At 40.8% G+C, this 19,175-nt stretch overlaps 1 protein-coding gene across 5 annotated transcripts in view; it reads right to left on the bottom strand.

The window, feature by feature from the left end:
• SLC39A8 (solute carrier family 39 member 8) overlaps positions 1-19,175 on the bottom strand; it is a 70,413-nt gene that overhangs the window by 10,768 nt on the left and 40,470 nt on the right. The window lies entirely within an intron of this gene.

The following is a 19,175-nucleotide window of genomic DNA, read 5'->3' as shown; positions in this document are numbered from 1 at the left end:
GCAGAATTAGAAGAGTCTATGGCAGACAGAGATGCCTGAAGGAGCCTGCTGGCAAGCCCTGGGCAGAGAATCACAGTGCAGACCCCTAGGACATTAGGGAAATCCATGTGCTCTTTTGCCATTAACTATTCTTTTACTCAAAAGCAGTTCCTTGCTTGTACCTGGGTCCTTGTGGAGACTTAGCTTGTGCGCACGGGACATGAAGTGGCCGTGAGATCATGCCCAGCCTGCATTGGATGTTATCTGATCCAGTAAGCCAATAAAAACAGCTATTCACATAAGCATCCCATTATTAAATTGTACACACAGGAACAGGCCCACACCAATCTTGAAGACGAATTGCGATAGCAGTCATCCAGACTTCCACAGTTCCTTAACCTAACTCTTCATCTCTTTTTCCTCAACAACAATAAGGCTTCATGGGAAATTCCCCACAGCCAGCTAACTGTGGATAGATCTGTAAGCGTGCCAGAACCAGTCAGCTGTACAATTACTCACAATGAACTTAAAATATATTGATAAAGGGAAATCCTCCAAGTGGGCAACTTTTGACTGCAGTGTTGAACTTCATGTAGAAGAAATGGTCTGAGATATAGGTCTTTACTAACTCATGTGTGGGTGCTAACAAGTTGGCTAGGTGGTCAGAGACTTTTAAAAAACAAAATTGGAAATTGGTAGCATAGACATCTGGAAAGAAATATATAGATGGACTTCTTGTAAAAGGCACAGAGTATGAAGATAATTCTATTCCATTAAATCTCATAAGAGGTTATCACAGAGGACAGTTTCAATCATAAAGTGAACAAGAAAATCTGACGATAAATGCCACTTGGTGTCTCTCCTCGGCCATTCCAGTGTTTGCTTGATGGGCCCATATACAAAGCAGTCGGAGTAGTGGGAATGGAGACTATTCACAGATTCAACCTTCTCTTCCTCTACCAAGGAGGATCTGGCTTACCAGCACTGAAGAAAGTACAATCTGTCAGAAGCCAAGGTCAATGCTGAGCCTTCAAAATGGCATCACTGTTCAATGTGGCAAGAAATCCCAGCTGGCTCTAGGTAGCAGCAGGATGATTACACTGGATCCCTCCCAACAAAAGGAGGTGCTCTTCTGACTCACAAAGATAGACCTATAATACGCCTTCCCTGCTTTCAACTGTTTCTGCTAGCACCGCCATTCATGGACTTATAGTATAACTGATATATAGCCAAGGTAATCTATATAAACTGCCTCTGAACCATTTTTCAGCAAAGGAAGTGGGACAATGGGCTCAATACTTAGAATTCACAAATCATATCACTTGCCTCCTCATAGAAGCAACCAGCTTGACAGAATTGTGGAATGCCCTGCTGAAGGCTCAGCCAGGGTGCAAACCAGGACATAACACCCTGACAGGCTGGAGTTCTGCCCACAGGATGCGGATATATGCTTTACACCAGCAGGCAAACACATGGGGCTGCCGCTACTGTGCAAGATGCAAAGATCCAGCACCAAGGGGTGGAGGCGAGAGTGGCCCACCTCATGTGTACATCTAATAACCCACTTGAAGAATTCTTGCTTCCTGTCCCCAGGACCATAGACTTGGTGAGTTTGAAGGTCCTAACATCCAAGTGAGTAATTTTTCTACCAGGAAACATGGTTATTTTCTGATTCATTGGAAGTGGAGACTAACTCCTGGAAATTTAGGGTTCTTTATGTCCCTAAACCAACAGGTAAATCAGGAAGTCACCATACTGGCTAGGATAATGGCACTCAATGATCAGGAGGACCTGAGTTTCTGTTACAGAAGAAGGACAAGAACAATGCTTGGAACTCAGGGAATTCAGTGGGGCGCTTCTTAGCACTCCCTTCCCATCAGTCATAGTCAAGGAAGAACAGCCACAATGCAATGAAGACAAGACCACCAAGGACTCAGATCCTGCAGGAATGAAGGTCTGGGCGACTCCAACTGGAAAAGGACCTAGCCAGTCAAGGTGACGCCAGACAGTGAGGTAAATACAGAATGTAGAGTAGGAGGCAGCTATCATTACCAGCTTAGGCCTTATGACCAGCCATAGAACTGAGGAGCAGCTATAAGTTAAATTTATCTTCCTCAATTGCATCTTTTCTCCTCTCCCCATTCCCCAGTGTTTTATATGAAGAATACTGGTAGTGGCCAATGTTTCCGTTTCAGTTTGCATCATTACTGTCGGATCACACTGGGATGATATCGTAGTGGATGGGACTCTGCATTCCCTGTTTTGGGGACATGCATTTTTCACCCAGATGAAGGACAAGAGTGGAGGCTGACAGGGGAAAAAAAAGTGTGGAATAGGCCAGATATCTTTCATTTCCCTTTCCAGATCCACTTTCCATACTTCTTTTCCCAGTTCTCTGCTCCATGAGACCTGTATGAAGTCTGTCTAAGGGTTCCTATGCTCCTGGCTTCTAGTTGGTTCCAAACAAAGTGCTCTAAAATAAAATTCGAGGGGAGGAGAGGGAGACTTGGGGTATTTATTCCCCAGGCTCCCTCCCTGAGGGGACCTGAGGCTGGCTACGTCCCTATTAAAGATCACTGCTCTACTTATATTTGGCTTTCTGTACAAGACTAACTCCTTCCAGGTTCTAGGAATTGATTCCGTCCCTTTCCTCTTTGGACATAAGACTGTCAACAGCTCCACTACTCTAAGCCCCGGTTTTACTGCCATATCCCCTGGGGGTCACCTACACTTTGCTCAGAGTTTTACAAATTGTCTCTCTTCTGTCTATGACTTATCCTTATTTGACTGGGCCATCTCTTTCTGGAAAGGCCACGACTGATTCAGTCTAATGCTCACGCCACACACAACACTCACAGACTCTATATATACCGTTAAATATATTTTAATGAAAAACCTACAAAAAGGATTAAATAGACATGAAGATACTACAAAGAATTAAAGGTACCATACAAATACAAAATTTCACTTTGCTTTTATGACTATATTTTCTAGTGATTCCAATGCACTTTACAGCTGGTGGCTCCTCTGTCTCTCTTCTGGCCCTGAAAAGTCAGTCTCAGCTCCCTGTAACCAAAGTGAACTTCACATGAGAAAGGAGAAACCGATTTTATCTTTAATGCATATAACCAAATATAATTCAAATGCACTCAGTCTCTAGTCATTTGGTTTCAGGAAAACCTCGTAACTATTTCCAAAACTCTCTTTGCTAATGAAAATAACCATTAAAAGAAAAATACAATTTCCAGAAACCTTTAAAATGGTTTCCTTTCTCTCCATCCCCTGTGTGGAATGTGAGTAACATTATTTTGGTCTTTAGGAGTTGAAATAATTGTCTTTCATTTTCTATTTGGGACCATATAATTTTTACTGTTGATAAATAAATGAAAAGCAATAGGATACATTGGAGTAAATGAGGAAGCCATTTCGTGTAAACCTAATTCGGCCTGACCGTGTTTTGCTAAAAGGGTGTGCTGTGACCATTGAGCATGCATTGTATATCCGCTTTAAGTATTTACTATGTCCCAAAGACAAGAACAAATGGCCTTAAGACAAAGATGCAACTCCCCCCACATTGGCATTTCCTTAAGGATAAGCATCTCTCCCTAGGCTAGGAACTGATTGCTGCGCTCACCTGTGACCACACAGCTCAAGACAAGAGAACTGCTACCCTGCTGTGTCCATCAATTGTTGTGTGAATCGCTGTGCTGGCTAGGCAATCTCATGACTGTTACAAAAGGGACATTCCAATCATACGTGATGTGTGCTCTTTGACGGTATATGACCACTCCACGCACCCCTACTTCTTTGGAGTGCTCCATCCTTTGTGAAAGGACTCTCCTGGGCTATATGGTCCTCAGATCTGGAATCTTATAAACTCACCCCAATTTTGACTTACAGATTGGTTATGGATTATTTGTGTCAACACTGCCTTGAAAAAAAATAATTGAGGAGAAATCTGAAGGGTTTTCAAGAAATATGCTATTTTGCCAATGGAATTTAAAGTATACTCTACTTAAGTATTTACAGTTATCCTAGCGGACTATTCGGACCACTCTCAAAGGTTGCCTACTGTTACTACAGCTGAGGATAGCACTAATGCTCTGGTACATCCAGGAAATGAGGTATCATTTCTTACAAAAAGTTTGTACGAAATATTCCCCAGTCCACACAACTCTCATCGTTACTGAGAAGTCTTAAAGGGAGTCAGAAGGCACCAGGAAATTAGTTAAGTTTTAATGTAAGTTGGAGAATTTTGTTGCTATCCTCCTGAAAAGCAGTGTTCCCAAAATACAGGAATCTGCACTACTCAGCATTAAGGCTTCCTGGACAATGCAGATGGGAAGACAGAGGGGGAGGGGGTGTGGCAGAGGAACCAACCCCAGGCGCTGGCTGCCTGCTGTGTAATTACCATTTGACACGAACTGTGTCAAAGGAGCTCAACTAGAGAAGATCCCACCGAAGAATGTGCTACAAATGATTGATTAACCAGTCCTGCAAAAGATGAGGGGGTGCTCTCTGACTGGCAGAGAAGATCTAGAAACACAAGTCTCTTAGGGCAAGAAGCTTGGGAAAAGTAGTAAAAGGCAAGGAAGGATAGACGACAAGAGGGACAAGAGAAGGGCCAGCTGCAGTCACAGACACAGAGCGGGCAATTAAGATCACAGCAGGGTGTTAAGAATCAGGCCATCTGCCAGCAGAGAAAGAAGCGAGCAACAGAGGGTCAGATATGAAATGCTGTCTCTGAAGGACTACCAGCACCCTGCTCTGTTTCCACAGTTCCGAAAAGTAGAGACGATCTCCACTCTGTACGTAGAGAGGGAGGAGCAGGAACCACACAGGGGTAAGGGCACCAGGACCTCCATTCCCCCTTAAAGATGTTACTATGACATTCTGAGATTTGCTGACAGTTTAAGAAAAGAAGTTTGATAGTGGGGAATTGAGCATGAAAGATACAGGATATACTCAACGAGCACAGAACAGGAATTATGACAATACTAGTAGTTTACAAGTCATTGACCCTTCACACAACCCTACATGGTTATCGTCCCCACTTTACAGATGATGAAACTGAGGTCTAAAGAGATTAAGTAACTTACCCAAAGTCATACCTCTAGAAAGGAGCAGAGCTGGAATTTGAACCCCTAAGCCAAGTAAGCTATGCCTGTGATCTTAGGAGATATGGGATTTTATTTTCTTCCCTGTTCACTCCTGTTCGCCCAGTATCCAGCACTGCAGGCTACTCAAAGCCTGCAGGTTCACAAATCGTTGTCACATGAAGCATCTTTCCACGCTTTCCAAAGGGCAAACATAGGGGCATTTACACACAATGTGGGAAGGGTGTGCATGGACAAATGTTCATTAATCTATTCCAAATCGGCTCATCTACATAAAACGCTCCGAAAGTACAGAAGTGTTTTTGTTGTTCTGTATTTCCTTGCCAGTTCTCTCTGACTGAAATTCGTGGAGCCAGATCAAGAGCTCCCAGAGGACACAGTTTAATGTTAGCAGGTGCTCAATACATGTTTCCTTTAAAGAAACAATGGGGAGAGGCATCGTGTTTTGCTGAACTGAATGGAGATGTGGAATCCGAAACTGCATTCCAGCCCACAGAGCTCAGCGCTTCCCCTCCATCCTAGTGACCACGAAGGGGCAGAAGACTTCCACCAGCTGCCACCTTGCATATAACTTTATGAGTCTTACACATTTTCCAGAAGATTGTTGGAGGAAGGAGGTATAAAAATAAGAATAGTAGCAACAAAGGCAACGAACACTGTTGAGCGCCTACTGTTTGCAAGGGACTCTCCTAAATGCCATGAGATGAGTATTTGTAACATCCTAATCACAAATGAAGCAATGAAGATACTGGAGGGAGGGTCTTGACCAAAACCACGCAGCTAGAACTTGAACCCAGACGACACGACTCCTAAGCCCATGCCAGAAAAGGCAGAGAGACTGCTCCAAAGAACTGAGTTTGCACGGTGAGAAATTCTGAGTTCAGCACTTTATTGCTGTAATAATGGATTATTTTATTGCTGTTGCCAGCAACCCTCCATTCTGGAAGGCGGAGCGATTCAAGCGCCTCTGGTTTTGACTAGAACACTAAACTGATGTTCTGAGGTTTGCCAACACTTCAAACACACCTGAAATATCACCTCCAATCATCGAGGGGAGAAAACATCATCCTCGGGCTTTCAAATCTGCTCCATACGATCTGCTGTTTACGGACCACAGCTGGGATGGAAAAACAGTTGTTTTCTTGACTGTCCCTTCCTGAGTTTGTTATGTTTAATAAAATGTAATTGTAGAACCAGAAGCTTATTTGAAATTATGGATACTATTTAAATGTTGGAACACAGTAACACTTCTTTGAAGAAAGAGTTCTATCTAGAATTTTCTCCAATGTCATTTTATACCACATCCATTGTGGTCTAGCTACTCTCACCTTTCTTTTCCTAAAACCCGCCAAGCTCTTTCCCACACTGGCTGTTTCCTCAGCCGTGGCCACCTTCTGCCTGATCTTTGCATGGATGGCTGCTTCTCAGAGTTCAGATTCTAGCTTAAATGTGTCCCTGATCGCCCACACTAAAGCAGCCCCCCCAGATACCACATCAGCACATTTTAATCCCCTGCACAGCATCTGTCACCCTGTGATGGTGTGTCCCACTGGGACAGAAAGGGCACCAGAGAGCAGGGACATTTTCTGTCTAATTTGCCATGATATCTCCACGGGACAGAACAGAGTCTGGCACTGGGCAGGTGATCCCAGGACACAGGGCAAGTGAATAAATGACAGAAGGAATAACTGAATATCATCCTCCTGCCCTTGAGTAGAGCTTCACTGGTTTGACCTCTAGAGAAGGATGTCATTCAGAACAGGAAATGTCGCCACAGAAGGCAGCCCAGCTGAAGCTTGCCATCACTGATTTAATATGTAAGTTGCATGACTGAAATTTTGGTTAAAGTCACAAAAACCACAAAGAATCCAGAAAGAATGTAGACTGTTTCTGCAAAAGTGATGTCTTCCCAGCAAAGGATGTTTTTGCGATTTTACTTTCCAAATGCAAAACAATCTCTAGATTTGGGTGTTTGCTTTGCAGCCTAGACAACTGTTACTGATGACCCCTCCTTTCAGTTTTTCCAATATGTGTTTTATATCCTAGTAATAAAAGCATCGGACCAGAGCATGCATGGATTTTTCTCGGTGCTGTCTGAGCTATTGAATTTTTTCGTGCTCATTAAGCAGTTTGATATTCCTAATAAAAGAAGATTCAATAAAATAAAGTTTGTCCTTTTTCCACTTTTAATGCTCTGATACCTGATAATAGAAATAAAGAGCAATAATGTCCCAAACAATTAAAAAATAATTGGCCTCACACACTGGGCTCTCTTCTTTCTGAGAAGAACTCAAAATTTACAATATATCTGAATAAATGAGACCACTGATTAACATGGCGAGCAAAGCTAAAGACAGGAGAAAGACACCGCTTCATTAAAATAAGCGAGGAGTCACTGACTTCATTGGATTGAGACCCTCAGAAAGGGACTGAGTCCCCATCTAAAAAGCAGGCACACAGGAAAATCAAATTTCACCACCCAGCCAACAATCTGACTCTAAGCTGATGGCACATTTATTAAGAGTGAGCACTTAATTTGGTCTTCAAACACCTTCAATTATTTTTTTATTCACTAAGATTATCAGTGAAGTATTGATAGTTACAAAAGTGATATTTATGATCTGGACATTTGCCTCAGGCGTGAACTGAATAGATATGGATATGGAGACACATGAACAGCTCTCGGTGAGCATGTGTGCGCGCCTGCGCGACAAGCTGCTGATACGCTGTTCACAGCGCAGCAGCGTCAACTCAGAAAGCATTTTGGCAAGACCACCCTTCATTTGCAAGAAGCTTTAGCCTTGTGATCTTTCTAATTTAGGATTTTTATCTTGAAATAAATACAATAAATATAACATGAACTAATAGAATATAGGATAAATTCCACCTCCCCAAGTGCTTCTCCCTGGGACATGAATTTCATTTATTAAAATAAAACACTTCATGCTTTGGCAAATTTTCCATCATGCCATCCACTGAGTAAATTACTCACCAGGTCTTGATCCAGTCAGTATTTCCAAACTGCAACATGTAGCATGTAAAGAACACAGCACCACATAAATATTTTCAAATGAGCAAATAGCAGAAGTCAAAGAAAAGAAAAGAAGCCTATTTTGGCAAGTCCGATATTTATGACATGAACATACTTTATAATGTAACCTTAAAAAAAAAACTTTAAAAAGCCAATGTTAAAGACACACCAGCAAGAAAATATGTATTTAAATCTTTCCATTGCTTATGCTAGTTTGCAACTGGGCTCTCTACACAATAGAATTAAGCAACTCTTTCTGATGCTCAGAATAATTTATTTGTACCTCTTACATTTTTTCCTCATCTATCAAAAGAAAAATGTGTTGGCATTCATTCTCAATTTTTTTATCAATCAGCAGATATGACAGCAACACAGCAATTCTTCATTACACTAATGGGGGGAAATTAACTTGACATCAAGCCTAATTGAGTAAAACCTCACTAATTCTTCTAAATAGGGCTAAGTCCTGCTTGATTAGTGAAACCAATTTAGTACAGAACATGTTCGGATAAATGTACTTTTAGCTCCCAGAGCAACACGGGGTGTGGTAGAGGCCCCTAGGGAAATCTGCCACTGTGTATTGGTAAGATTACGGTAGCATATCAATTACATTGTACATAACTTAAAAACCTTGGGTGCATCCTGCCTGCAAATTGTTTCAAAAGCAGGTTTTACAGATGCTGTCAAGATACTCTACAGGTTAACCTATAAGCAAAACACACATAAATCATAATCGATCAGCTATGACAGACTAGTAGAGGCAACAGTAACAAGGTTTCACTATTCAGGCAATCCTCAGCTCACTACAAGTTGCCTTCCAAAAGTTCACGTGTAAGTTAATTGTTATAAATCAGAATTCATTCGAGCAATGTTCCCATTAGGAAGTTAGTGTCTAAGGAAGGAACCTGGGCTTGGGAATCAAGACCCCAGGAGGGCATCCCATCGCAGGTTTGCCATTTATTGTCTGTGTGAACTTGAGTGAGACACTTAACCGAGTCCTAATTTACTCATCTGTGAGTAGATTTAATAACTATTTCATGACGCTGTTGTCGGAATGGAACATAAATAGCTGTAAGGCAGCTACAGAAGTGCAGTCTACTCACACCTCTGCATTTCTTTTCTTTTTGCAAGCCTCCCTCTGAATCAGCGAGGACTGGCTGGGAGCCTGGAGAGGCGCTTCAGTGGATTCATGACCCCCTTTAAACTGCATGTCAAAGTTAGTGGGTCTGTATATTCTCCTGTCGCAAAATGTAACGTGCCTCATCAAACAGCTTCCTAAGGGGAATGATTAAGAACTCTTGCCCTACACCAGCCCCACGGCCCAGTGGTTAAATTTGCGCACTCCACTTTAGCAACCCCCGTTAGCAGGTTCGGATCCCTGGTGGAGAACTACTCCACTCATCAGCCCTGCTGTGGAGGCATGCCACATCCAAAATAGAGGAAGACTGGCACAAATGTTAGCTCAGGGTGAATTTTCCTCACCAAAAAAGAAAAAAAAGAACTATTGCCCTACAGTTTAGGACACTTCCCTAAAATTTTCAAAATTTAGAAATGGCCAAATGTTTAAAAATAATAATTGGAGGTATCCTCTGAACCTACATTACCGTTTCACCCCAATCTTATTTACCTAGCAACCTCCACCTTCCTGGGAAAGCATCCAAGATGCCTCACTTGCATCACTTCCTGCCCCAACGTGTGCCACATCCTTCTCAGTACAGCAACCTGTGCTCCCCCTCTACTCTACTCTAGCTACTTTTGACATGTCCATAAGCTCCTTTAGGGAAATCCAAGCACATGGTAGACGCTTGTCAAGTGGATATGTATTTTTCTCACAAAAATGCATTTATATTTGAATTTCATTATAAGTAGTCATTTCAACTGATGAGAAGCATGCAAATCAGGAAGCAACTTAGCTTTGTTAAAAGAACTTTCAGTGGGATAGATTAAGTTCAAATAAACCCTGGTGGCTGTGAAATCAATTTCCTCATCTGTGAATGGAGAAAATCATACCTACCAATCATGATTGTACATGAATAAAAATATTTGTAAAATATTGAGTATATTCCCTGCACATGAGAGGTACCACCACCATCACACCACCAGCTACCACCATCTCTATCCTTGCTATTAATAATTTAGCAGTGACAGGTAATAGAAATCTGGCATGCTTGGTAATGAGTTGCTCTGACACTTACTGTGGTTCAGAGACCAAAGAAAAGAAAAGCTGTGCAGGGACAGCTTTCCAGGAGGTGGAGTGCAAAAAGTTTCTGGAACTTCACACACAGGAGCAGGCTGCTTTCACATGTGGCCTCCTGGCGCCCAGAACCCTTCAAAGGTTGCAGGCATGCCATTCTCCCTGTCTGCAATAGTGTGGGACTCTACCCAGATGGACCATCCCACTCCGTGCCTCGCGTCTGCACAGAGCAGTGCTGTTCGAGTTTGTGGGTCTGGGCTGCAGAGGTCAACATCTCCACTCCTGAAAGTGAGGACACAGACTCAGAGCTGAGACTCCTGCCTGTCTGCCCAGCAGTCTGCTGTCATCTCTAATCCCCTCTTAAGCACATTAACAGAGAGCTGGTTCCAAGCCTTTTCCACTTTTCCCCAACTCCACACTCCACTTGCTACTTCCCACCTGCCTGCGACGGAGACCATCTGACACGCACTCCCTCCCCTGTTTCCACAAACACTTTCTCCACCTTCCACCCCATCTGAGAATAAGAGCCCTACTCCTTTTCAAGATCAACAGCTCCACCTGTGTTCGAACTGCCTTTTTGTTTCTTCTCTAGAAATTTGCTCCATTCGATGTCTCATCACGACTTCCCTTCTCTTCTGCGTCTTCAACCCCTCTGTCCACTCAGCCTTTCCTCCATCTGAAATCTCCCTTGGATTACCAGAATCCCAAATCCTGATACTACATTGAAATGCCCTTGCCTTTAATGAGAAACTCCTTGAAATAATTCATTTTTCCAGTCTTTTTCTGTATCTATTTATTAAATCTGGCCTTACAGCCCAATGCAGCATAGCAATGCCTCCAAAAGCAGCTATATCTGACTTTAAAAGCATTGAAAATTTATGTATTCTTTACCAAAACCTTTTTGAAAAAAACAAGGAAGGAGTTATTAGCACAACCATGGCACCACTTCTAAATACCCTTCAGACCTCTTTCCCTGGCCATAGTTTCAGCCGTCAAGGCACATCCTAAATCTCTTCTTCCTTGAAAATTCTTCCAAATTTTTCTCTCCCCCAACACATCAGTTCCCCATCTTCAGATAAACTCATTATTATGGAAGCTGATGGATTATTCTCATTCATTATTCTGTGCTGGGGCAAAGCAAACAGAGACACATGACCAAGGAGAGTCCACTACATCCTGGGGGCCCATGAGATTTCTTCTGTTCATAAATGGAAAGATTCCACCACTCCAGCCCCTGGCCCCTTTCTCCTACTCCTCCTTCCTAATGTCCCTGAAGCTAGCACTGCCCAATGCACCGAACTCTGTCCAACAAAGTCTCTTCTGATGAACCTTGACACCACGAAATGTGCTCTGAAGGTAAGGCAAGTCAACCTCACAATTCAGGCCGACTACCTTCAGATCCTTTATCCAAACTGCTATTTGGTTTTGTTCTCTGCAAACCGCTCTGAAAGCCCTGTTCTCATCTATTCTAGAAACTTTCATTGATATAACTCTTGGCTATAAATTGCTCCTGCACTGAAGTCATCAATCTATTTTTGAATCTTCAAAATGTACCCCACCACATCTTCACAGAAAATCCACCACACAAAATGCTTTCTTCCTCCAGTTGCCATGTGCTTGTAAACCTGACATACGACCCACAACTTTGCACCAAGTCTCCTTCTTTTTCCAGAGCAGTCCAATATTCTGCACTGAAACAGAGGTCGCTGTGACTTTGAGGCCACACACAGCGTTGGCCACTGCTGCTCTCACTTAATCCCCAGGCCTTCCCAGGGATATGGTAATGTTCGCTTGTTTGGTCGTGCTAGTAAAAAGAGTTAGTATATTACTGTTATTCATTACTTTTAAAACATTTCATTTAATCTTTGTAACAATCTTGACTGGTAGAGATTTTTGCCAATTTACAGATGGAGAAAATGAGGTTTAGTAACCTAATTAGTTGTCAGAGTCAGAATTTAAACTCCGATTTGACTCAAGTTCTTTTGACAAAGCAAAGTTGCTCTAATTTTCAAGTTACTAATCAATACCTAATGAATAATGCCACAGTACAGAAATGACACAACTTTTGTGAGAAAATATACTTAATTATTCCTTTAGTCTCTCACTCTGCTTTAAGCCTGCTTAATTATAAAAGTAGAAAAATTAATTAAGTATAGATTATCTATTCTTGGTTATATTGTAGAAAAGGAAAAAGAATTCCAATAAAATTCAACACTGAGAAAAACACTTAGGAAATTCTGAATATGAAGGAACTTTCTTAATCTAATTAAGGGTATCTATTTTTTTAAAAAGGAAACTAAAGCAAGAAACCTGTTGAACTTATAAGCATTCCCATCCAAGTCAGAAACAAGACAGAACACAAGCATCACTACTTTTACTCAGCTTTATCCACGAGTCCTTGCCAACGCAATGAGACAAGAAAAATAAGAGTTATAACCATTAGAAAAGGAGAACAAATGTGCTTATTTGCTCTTTGATGTCTACTTAAAAAATCCAAAAGAGTAAACAAATAAAATGCAAGAAATAAAAGGAAAGTGCAGCATACAAAATCAATATACTGAATTCAATGTATTCCTACATATTGGTAATAACCAATTAGAAAATATAGCAAGAAAAATCATAACATTTATAATACCTAAAAAGCTACAAAGTAATTAGGAATAAATCTAACAGAATATTTTTAAGACATTTACATAGAAAATTACAAAGAAAATCTGAAATATCATAAAGATGTTAGCTGTCCCTCGATTGATCTCTAAGTTCAATGCAATGTCAATAAAAATTCCCAAAATGATATTAACATGGAAGAATAAAGATAATTTTCCATGAAAAAATAAGGTGAGGAGCCTTGTCTTAGGACATTCAATGTTTACTAAAACCTATAATAACTAAGGTAGTGTGGTATTAGGGCAGGAATTTTTTTAAACAGATAAAAGAGAATAGAAAACCCTGATACAAACATATTGATATATAGAAACTTCACATATGGCAGAGACAAAACAATCTATCCAAAAAAACAAGCCAGGACAACTGCTGTTCTACAAAGAAAAAGAAAAACTAGATCTTTTTCTTATACACAAAATAAATTCCACATGGGAAATTAAACTTAAAACTTTTAGAAGAAAATATAGAAGAATATCTTCTTTACTTTGGCAAAGGGAAGATTTCTTAAAGCAGACTTAGAGAGTAGAAAGCATGAAGAAAAGTATTGATATATTCACTACATTGAAATTAAAACTTTTTTACAATAAAATATAAACAAAATGAAAAGAGAGGTCACGGACTTTGACAACACACTTAATTAATGAAGATTAGCATCCAGAATATACGTGAAACTCCTACCAGTGATCAACGTTCTCTCCTTGACAAACTCCAGTCAAGCTGCTCTGAGCCCTCTTCTCAACCAGGCCTCAGTCTTGCGCTTCTGTGTCCACCTTTCAGAGTTCAGTGGGAGCAAGAATCCTAAGTCAGTTTAACAAGGATCCCCTCCTGCTTGATATTTGATCACCCGGGCCTGCCTTCAGCAAGAAACCTGTTAAACTGGTTTAGCAAGAATCTCCCCTGCCCTGATGTCTCCTCTTGGTAATTTCCTATCCCCTGACTCCTGCATTCTGCTCCTTAGCAATCAAGCCTCCGCTGTCTTTACTGTATTCAGAGTTGAGCCCAATCTCCCTCCTTTACTGTAGCAGAGCTGGCCCCTATTGTCACAGTGTTCAATGAAGTCTTCCTTACCATTTTAAATAGTGTCAAAATCATTTTTTCTCTAATACAAATCAATAGGAAAAAAGACAACATCCAACTAAAAATGTGTGAAACAGATGAATAGGAAACACAAAAGTAAATGTATGACCAGTAAGCATATAAAGAGATGCTTAACTTTACTAGGAATCAGAAATACACAAAGACAAATCACCAAAAAATACCATTTCAAACTCACTAACTTAGTAGTAAATTTTTTTAATAGTCTGAAATTTTCAAGTACTGGTTAAGATGTGGAGACAATGTGACTTCTCTTCTGCTGCTGAGCAGAGTGTAAACAAGTGTAGCAGTTTGGAGAGCAATTTGTTGTTATTCAGTAAAACTATATACGTGCAAACTCCCTATGACCCATTTCTTCTGTGAGATTCTGTGAGACAAGTCTTAATGCCTTAAGGTATCCATTACACATAATAAATTAAATTTTTTCCCATGCACATAGAATGCTATTAACTATGTATCATCCTTAAGAGATGAGAGAAAACAGTCACTTAAATTGTTTTCAGTGGGGCTTACTCCTCTCATAAAACTCCAGCTGAGAAAATTTCTAGACCATGATTCTACACCACGAGTCTGAAATGACCTAAATGCCACCCAAGGGCATTTAGAAATGTGAGGACAATGGCGGCTATTTTTTGGTTGTCATTAATGACTGGCGTGCTACTACTGACAAACAGTACTGTAGAACCAGAAATGCTTACTCTCCTCCAATGCACAGGACACCTGCACACACAGAACCATTCTGCCTGAAACGCCATAGTGCCCACCTCAGCCCTAGACAAATGCTCACACACAGGAACAGCGAGGCATGTATAAGAACGTGTGCTGCAGAATGATTGTTATAGCAAAAAGCTGGAAAGAAAACGATTACCATTTTCAGAGGAAATGGATAAACAAGTAGTAGTAAGATTCCGCGGTTAAAATGAATGAAGTAGAATACAAGTACTAAGATGTGAGGGAAAAAGAAAAACCAAGTTGCACAATAAAATGTTGAACATAATACCTTTTTACTCGGTTCCAAAAAGGTAAAATAATACAATATATTGTTTATGGAAATATAAATATATAATAAAAATATTAAAACAAATAGATACGGGAAGGTTAAATTCATGATAATGACACTGATGAGATATATGCATATAATGAAATACCGTAAAGCAGTGAAAATGCATGAACTACCACTACAAGCAACAATATAAAGGAATTTCACAAACGTGATGTAGAGCAAAAGAAGGCAGACACGGAAGAGCACAGACTCTGTGAAAAACTGTTTGTTGTATAACGTTAGCACTCACAGTAGCAGTTTCCTCTGGGAGGAAAAGGTGTGATCACTGGGGAGGGCACAGCGGAGGCTTCTGAAAGCCGGTGATGTTCTGCTTCCCAGTGCAGGTGGCTGGTGGTTCCATGGACTTTTACTTTGTAACAATTCGTAGAGCTACTCAGTTTCTGGTATGCATGTTTGGTTTTTTTGTTTTTTTTTGAGGAAGATTAGCCCTGAGCTAGCAGCAGCCGCCAATCCTCCTCTTTTTGCTGAGGAAGCCTGGCCCTGAGCTCACATCCGTGCCCATCTTCCTCTACTCTATATGTGGGACACCTGCCACAGCATGGCTTGTAAAGCGGTGCCATCTCCACATGGGGGGGTCCGAACTGGCGAACCCCGGGCCACCAAGAAGCAGAACATGCAAACTTAACCGCTGCGCCACCAGGCCAGCACCCAGTATGTATGTTTGGTCTCAGTGAAAACGTTTATTTAGAGAGAATTTAATCATCTTGCCCACTCGCCCCTTTTCCAGGGCTCTCCTGACTGCCTCATTTCTGTTCACACCATACTCTTTTCTGTCACCCAGAGATTAAATAGTACAGACTTGGGCATCTTCCAAAGCACTTTCATACACTTATACTATTTGATTCTCCCAGCTGGCCTGGGAGTTGGTAGCACTGACGTCTTTCTTCATGAGTTTTCTGTGTCATGGTGATGCTACCAGCCTCCCTGGGTGAGATCAGGGATGTCCCAGCTGGCCAAACGCCTGGCTAATTTAAGGAGTCACAACAGATAACCTTAAGTCCCTCCTCACAGAGGGTATCACCTAAAATGCTTTTGCCAAATTTACATACCCAGGACATGGTTTTTCTGGAAAAGCAAAAGTAGTTCTTAATGGAGGATTTCCCTTTCTGGCAAGACGTTCTGGCCAGTATTGCAAGCCTCCCCATTTTAGTTCTGATTTCATTTAGACTGCATGTACTATGTCCAATAGTGTGAATTTATTCACTGGTGCTGTAGCTCATCGTTCAAATTACGATTTTTACATTAGGTACCATGAAATTTTTCATCTTTATAATTAATCTATATAAAATTTCTGTATCCAGATAAAAAAATTAACAGCACTAACTACAATGCTTAATTCAATTTTAAGAGATTTTATGCACCCCAATTATTTCAGTAATATGACAAATATCTTTCATACATTATTAAGGTGTCATTATTTTAATGTCCTTTCAAATAAATGGAATGTGTCAGAGTGTGACAGATAAACTGGACTTATGAGTACATAGCTGAACAACTCTGAGAGAGAATCTGTGAAAATATCATCATTCAAATGGCAAGCTGAACTGGGCTTTAAAGTTTTATTCCACTGAGCAAGAACAAATGTTTCAAGTTCTCTTAGGCAACGTGACAGAAGGTCAATGGCGGGCTTGTGAGCATTTACATTCAGAAGGCTGTCTTTACTAGCAAGTAGCTTCAAGTTTTAAAAATCAAACTTTAGTTTCTAGGAAAAGCACTCAACTTGTAAAAAAGATAAACAGCAGAGATGAGAAAGCATGGAATTCTACGTTTTATCCCCTCATTTTGTTACTTTATCTCAGTGGAAAACACAAACAGATTCAAAAGCCTTTATGGCCTAGGAGAAGAGCCCTCTTCTAAATGATGATCTGTAAATAATTAAGCAGACAGATTTAGAAGCTAATCTCAGAGGAAGGAAAGTTGAAGTGACAGGATTTGATGGGATCACTATGATTGAAAACTAAGAAAACAGAAGAAAAAAAATTGGTGAATGGAAAAGGGAGGGAAATATATAATTATCACATGCATATAATGTCAGACACATCGTTACATAGTTGACCCATAATAAATTATTTAATTTTCACAAAAATTCATTACTGTAAGGGTTTTTGCTCCTCATTTTACAAGATAAGCAAAGAAAGGGTCAGAGATGTTAAATAATTTTCCCCAAATCACACAACTAACACATCTTACTGCTAAGACGTGACACTGGCCCATGTAACTCCAAGCCATTGCTGCCTCCTCCACACCCAGCTGGCCTGCAAGGAAAAGGAGATCCAGAGAAAGCAGCAGGAAAGCAGCAGCTAAAATGGCAGAGGAAGAAGGATGGCACCACGTCACAGAAACCACCTACTGAGTAATTCCAAGAGGCAGCGAGGATGCTCCAGTGAAAATCCACCTTTACGTTCCTAGCATTCGGCCAGTAATAGGTTCTCAAATGTTGCTAAGCTACAGGAATGCCTCAGACAGAGGGAGAATGAGTGTCAGGAACATAGAATCCTGCCTAGAAAAATCACTTGTACCATGCCAGAGAGAACGTCAGAGAGGAGGAAGTGATTTTTTTTTTAACTACACACGATTTTATATTTGAGGAGATGATGAAAAGGAGAAGGGAGAGCATGGAGGCTGGTCGGCAAATGGGAATAATAGGCTGGGTGTCACAGGGTGACAGTTAACCACATGGGTCTAGGAAGCAGGAGGTCTGGGTTTAAATCGTAACTTGGTTCCTGTGAATCTTGGCTAAGTTACTTAACTTCTCTGTACATCAGTTTCCACATTGTTAAGACGGAGATAATAATTGTACTTACCTCATAGGGTTGTTACTTTGAGGAGTAAATGAGTTAATATCTGTAAAGCCCTTAAGACAACATCTGACACATAGTCTTATCTCAGTATTAGCTAGTCTTTCAAGAAGATGGACAGTGTAGGGAAGGAAAAGGTTTGAGAAATCTTGGGGAGTGCAGAGTCAGGAAAAAAGAAGAGGGTAGAAAAGACTTGAGCATGTCTGTAGACATGGAGAGAAGGAGAGATTCAGGAAAAAAAAATGAAAGCAGAAAGAGACTACGGGAAAGATAAGCACATTTGGAGGAATTGGCCTAAAAAAGAGAAAGGGTACAAGTTGTCACACAAAAGGGAAGGTGGAGGGCAGATGAAGACACAGAGCAGTTTTCAAGAGGTGACAGATGAGGTGAGACAGCAAAGTTCACAAAGAGTCCAAATAACGATCTCAGTCTTCTCAGTTGAGGAAGAAAAGGCAGGAGTGAGAATTTTGTGGAGTGATGAAAAATTTTTAGAACAATTATTCTTGAAAATACGAAACAATGTTCACTAGAGATGAGTAAAAAGTGTAGTGTGGGCTCATTCAGAGTGGATTCAGGTACCAATTTTCATGACTTTGGCAACATAGAGTAGAGCCAGATAAAATGGCCTGTAGGGGTGAGGAGGCACAGAGATGGGTCCAGGGAGACAGCATTTTCCACCAGCAGCCGACCACCCAGAATTCCTCCTCATGACTGCGGAGGGGCATTGTCTGCCTTGAATTAAACCAGCTTTTCTGTAAGCAACAATCAATCAAGATCAATGAAAAGCACTTCTTATATAATTTTATTACTTACATAGCTTTCAATTTTAACTGATTGTTATTATAACCACATACAGGAAAGTAATTTATTTCTGGTTTTAAATCTTGTGATGTTCAAAAACTATACGATTTTAAATAGTAAATAGGTCTTTGGTGAAATACGCCAGACTGGACATACATATTTATCTCTAGTTCCTCCTGAAACTCCCTAAAATAAAAGAATAAAAAAGGCCATAAAGCCACCTGACAGAAAGAATAGAAGATGATATGACAGCATTGAGATAATTATCTTGGAAGATGAAAAGAAGAGGATGAGTTCTAACTGATTTCACAGAGGAAAAAAGTGAACAAGAAGCAAAGTGATGCAGGGCCCAGAATCTCAGAAAAGTTTAGGAATTGGAGGCGCTAAGTACCTCTAAAGGTAGTGGGTAAAGAGTGGAACTGAAAAGAAGAGA

The sequence above is a fragment of the Equus caballus genome, chromosome 3, assembly GCF_041296265.1.
Source record: "Equus caballus isolate H_3958 breed thoroughbred chromosome 3, TB-T2T, whole genome shotgun sequence".
Taxonomy (NCBI): Eukaryota; Metazoa; Chordata; class Mammalia; order Perissodactyla; family Equidae; genus Equus; species Equus caballus.
Note: the sequence above shows the minus strand (reverse complement) of the source record. Positions and strands in the feature narration are given on the sequence as shown.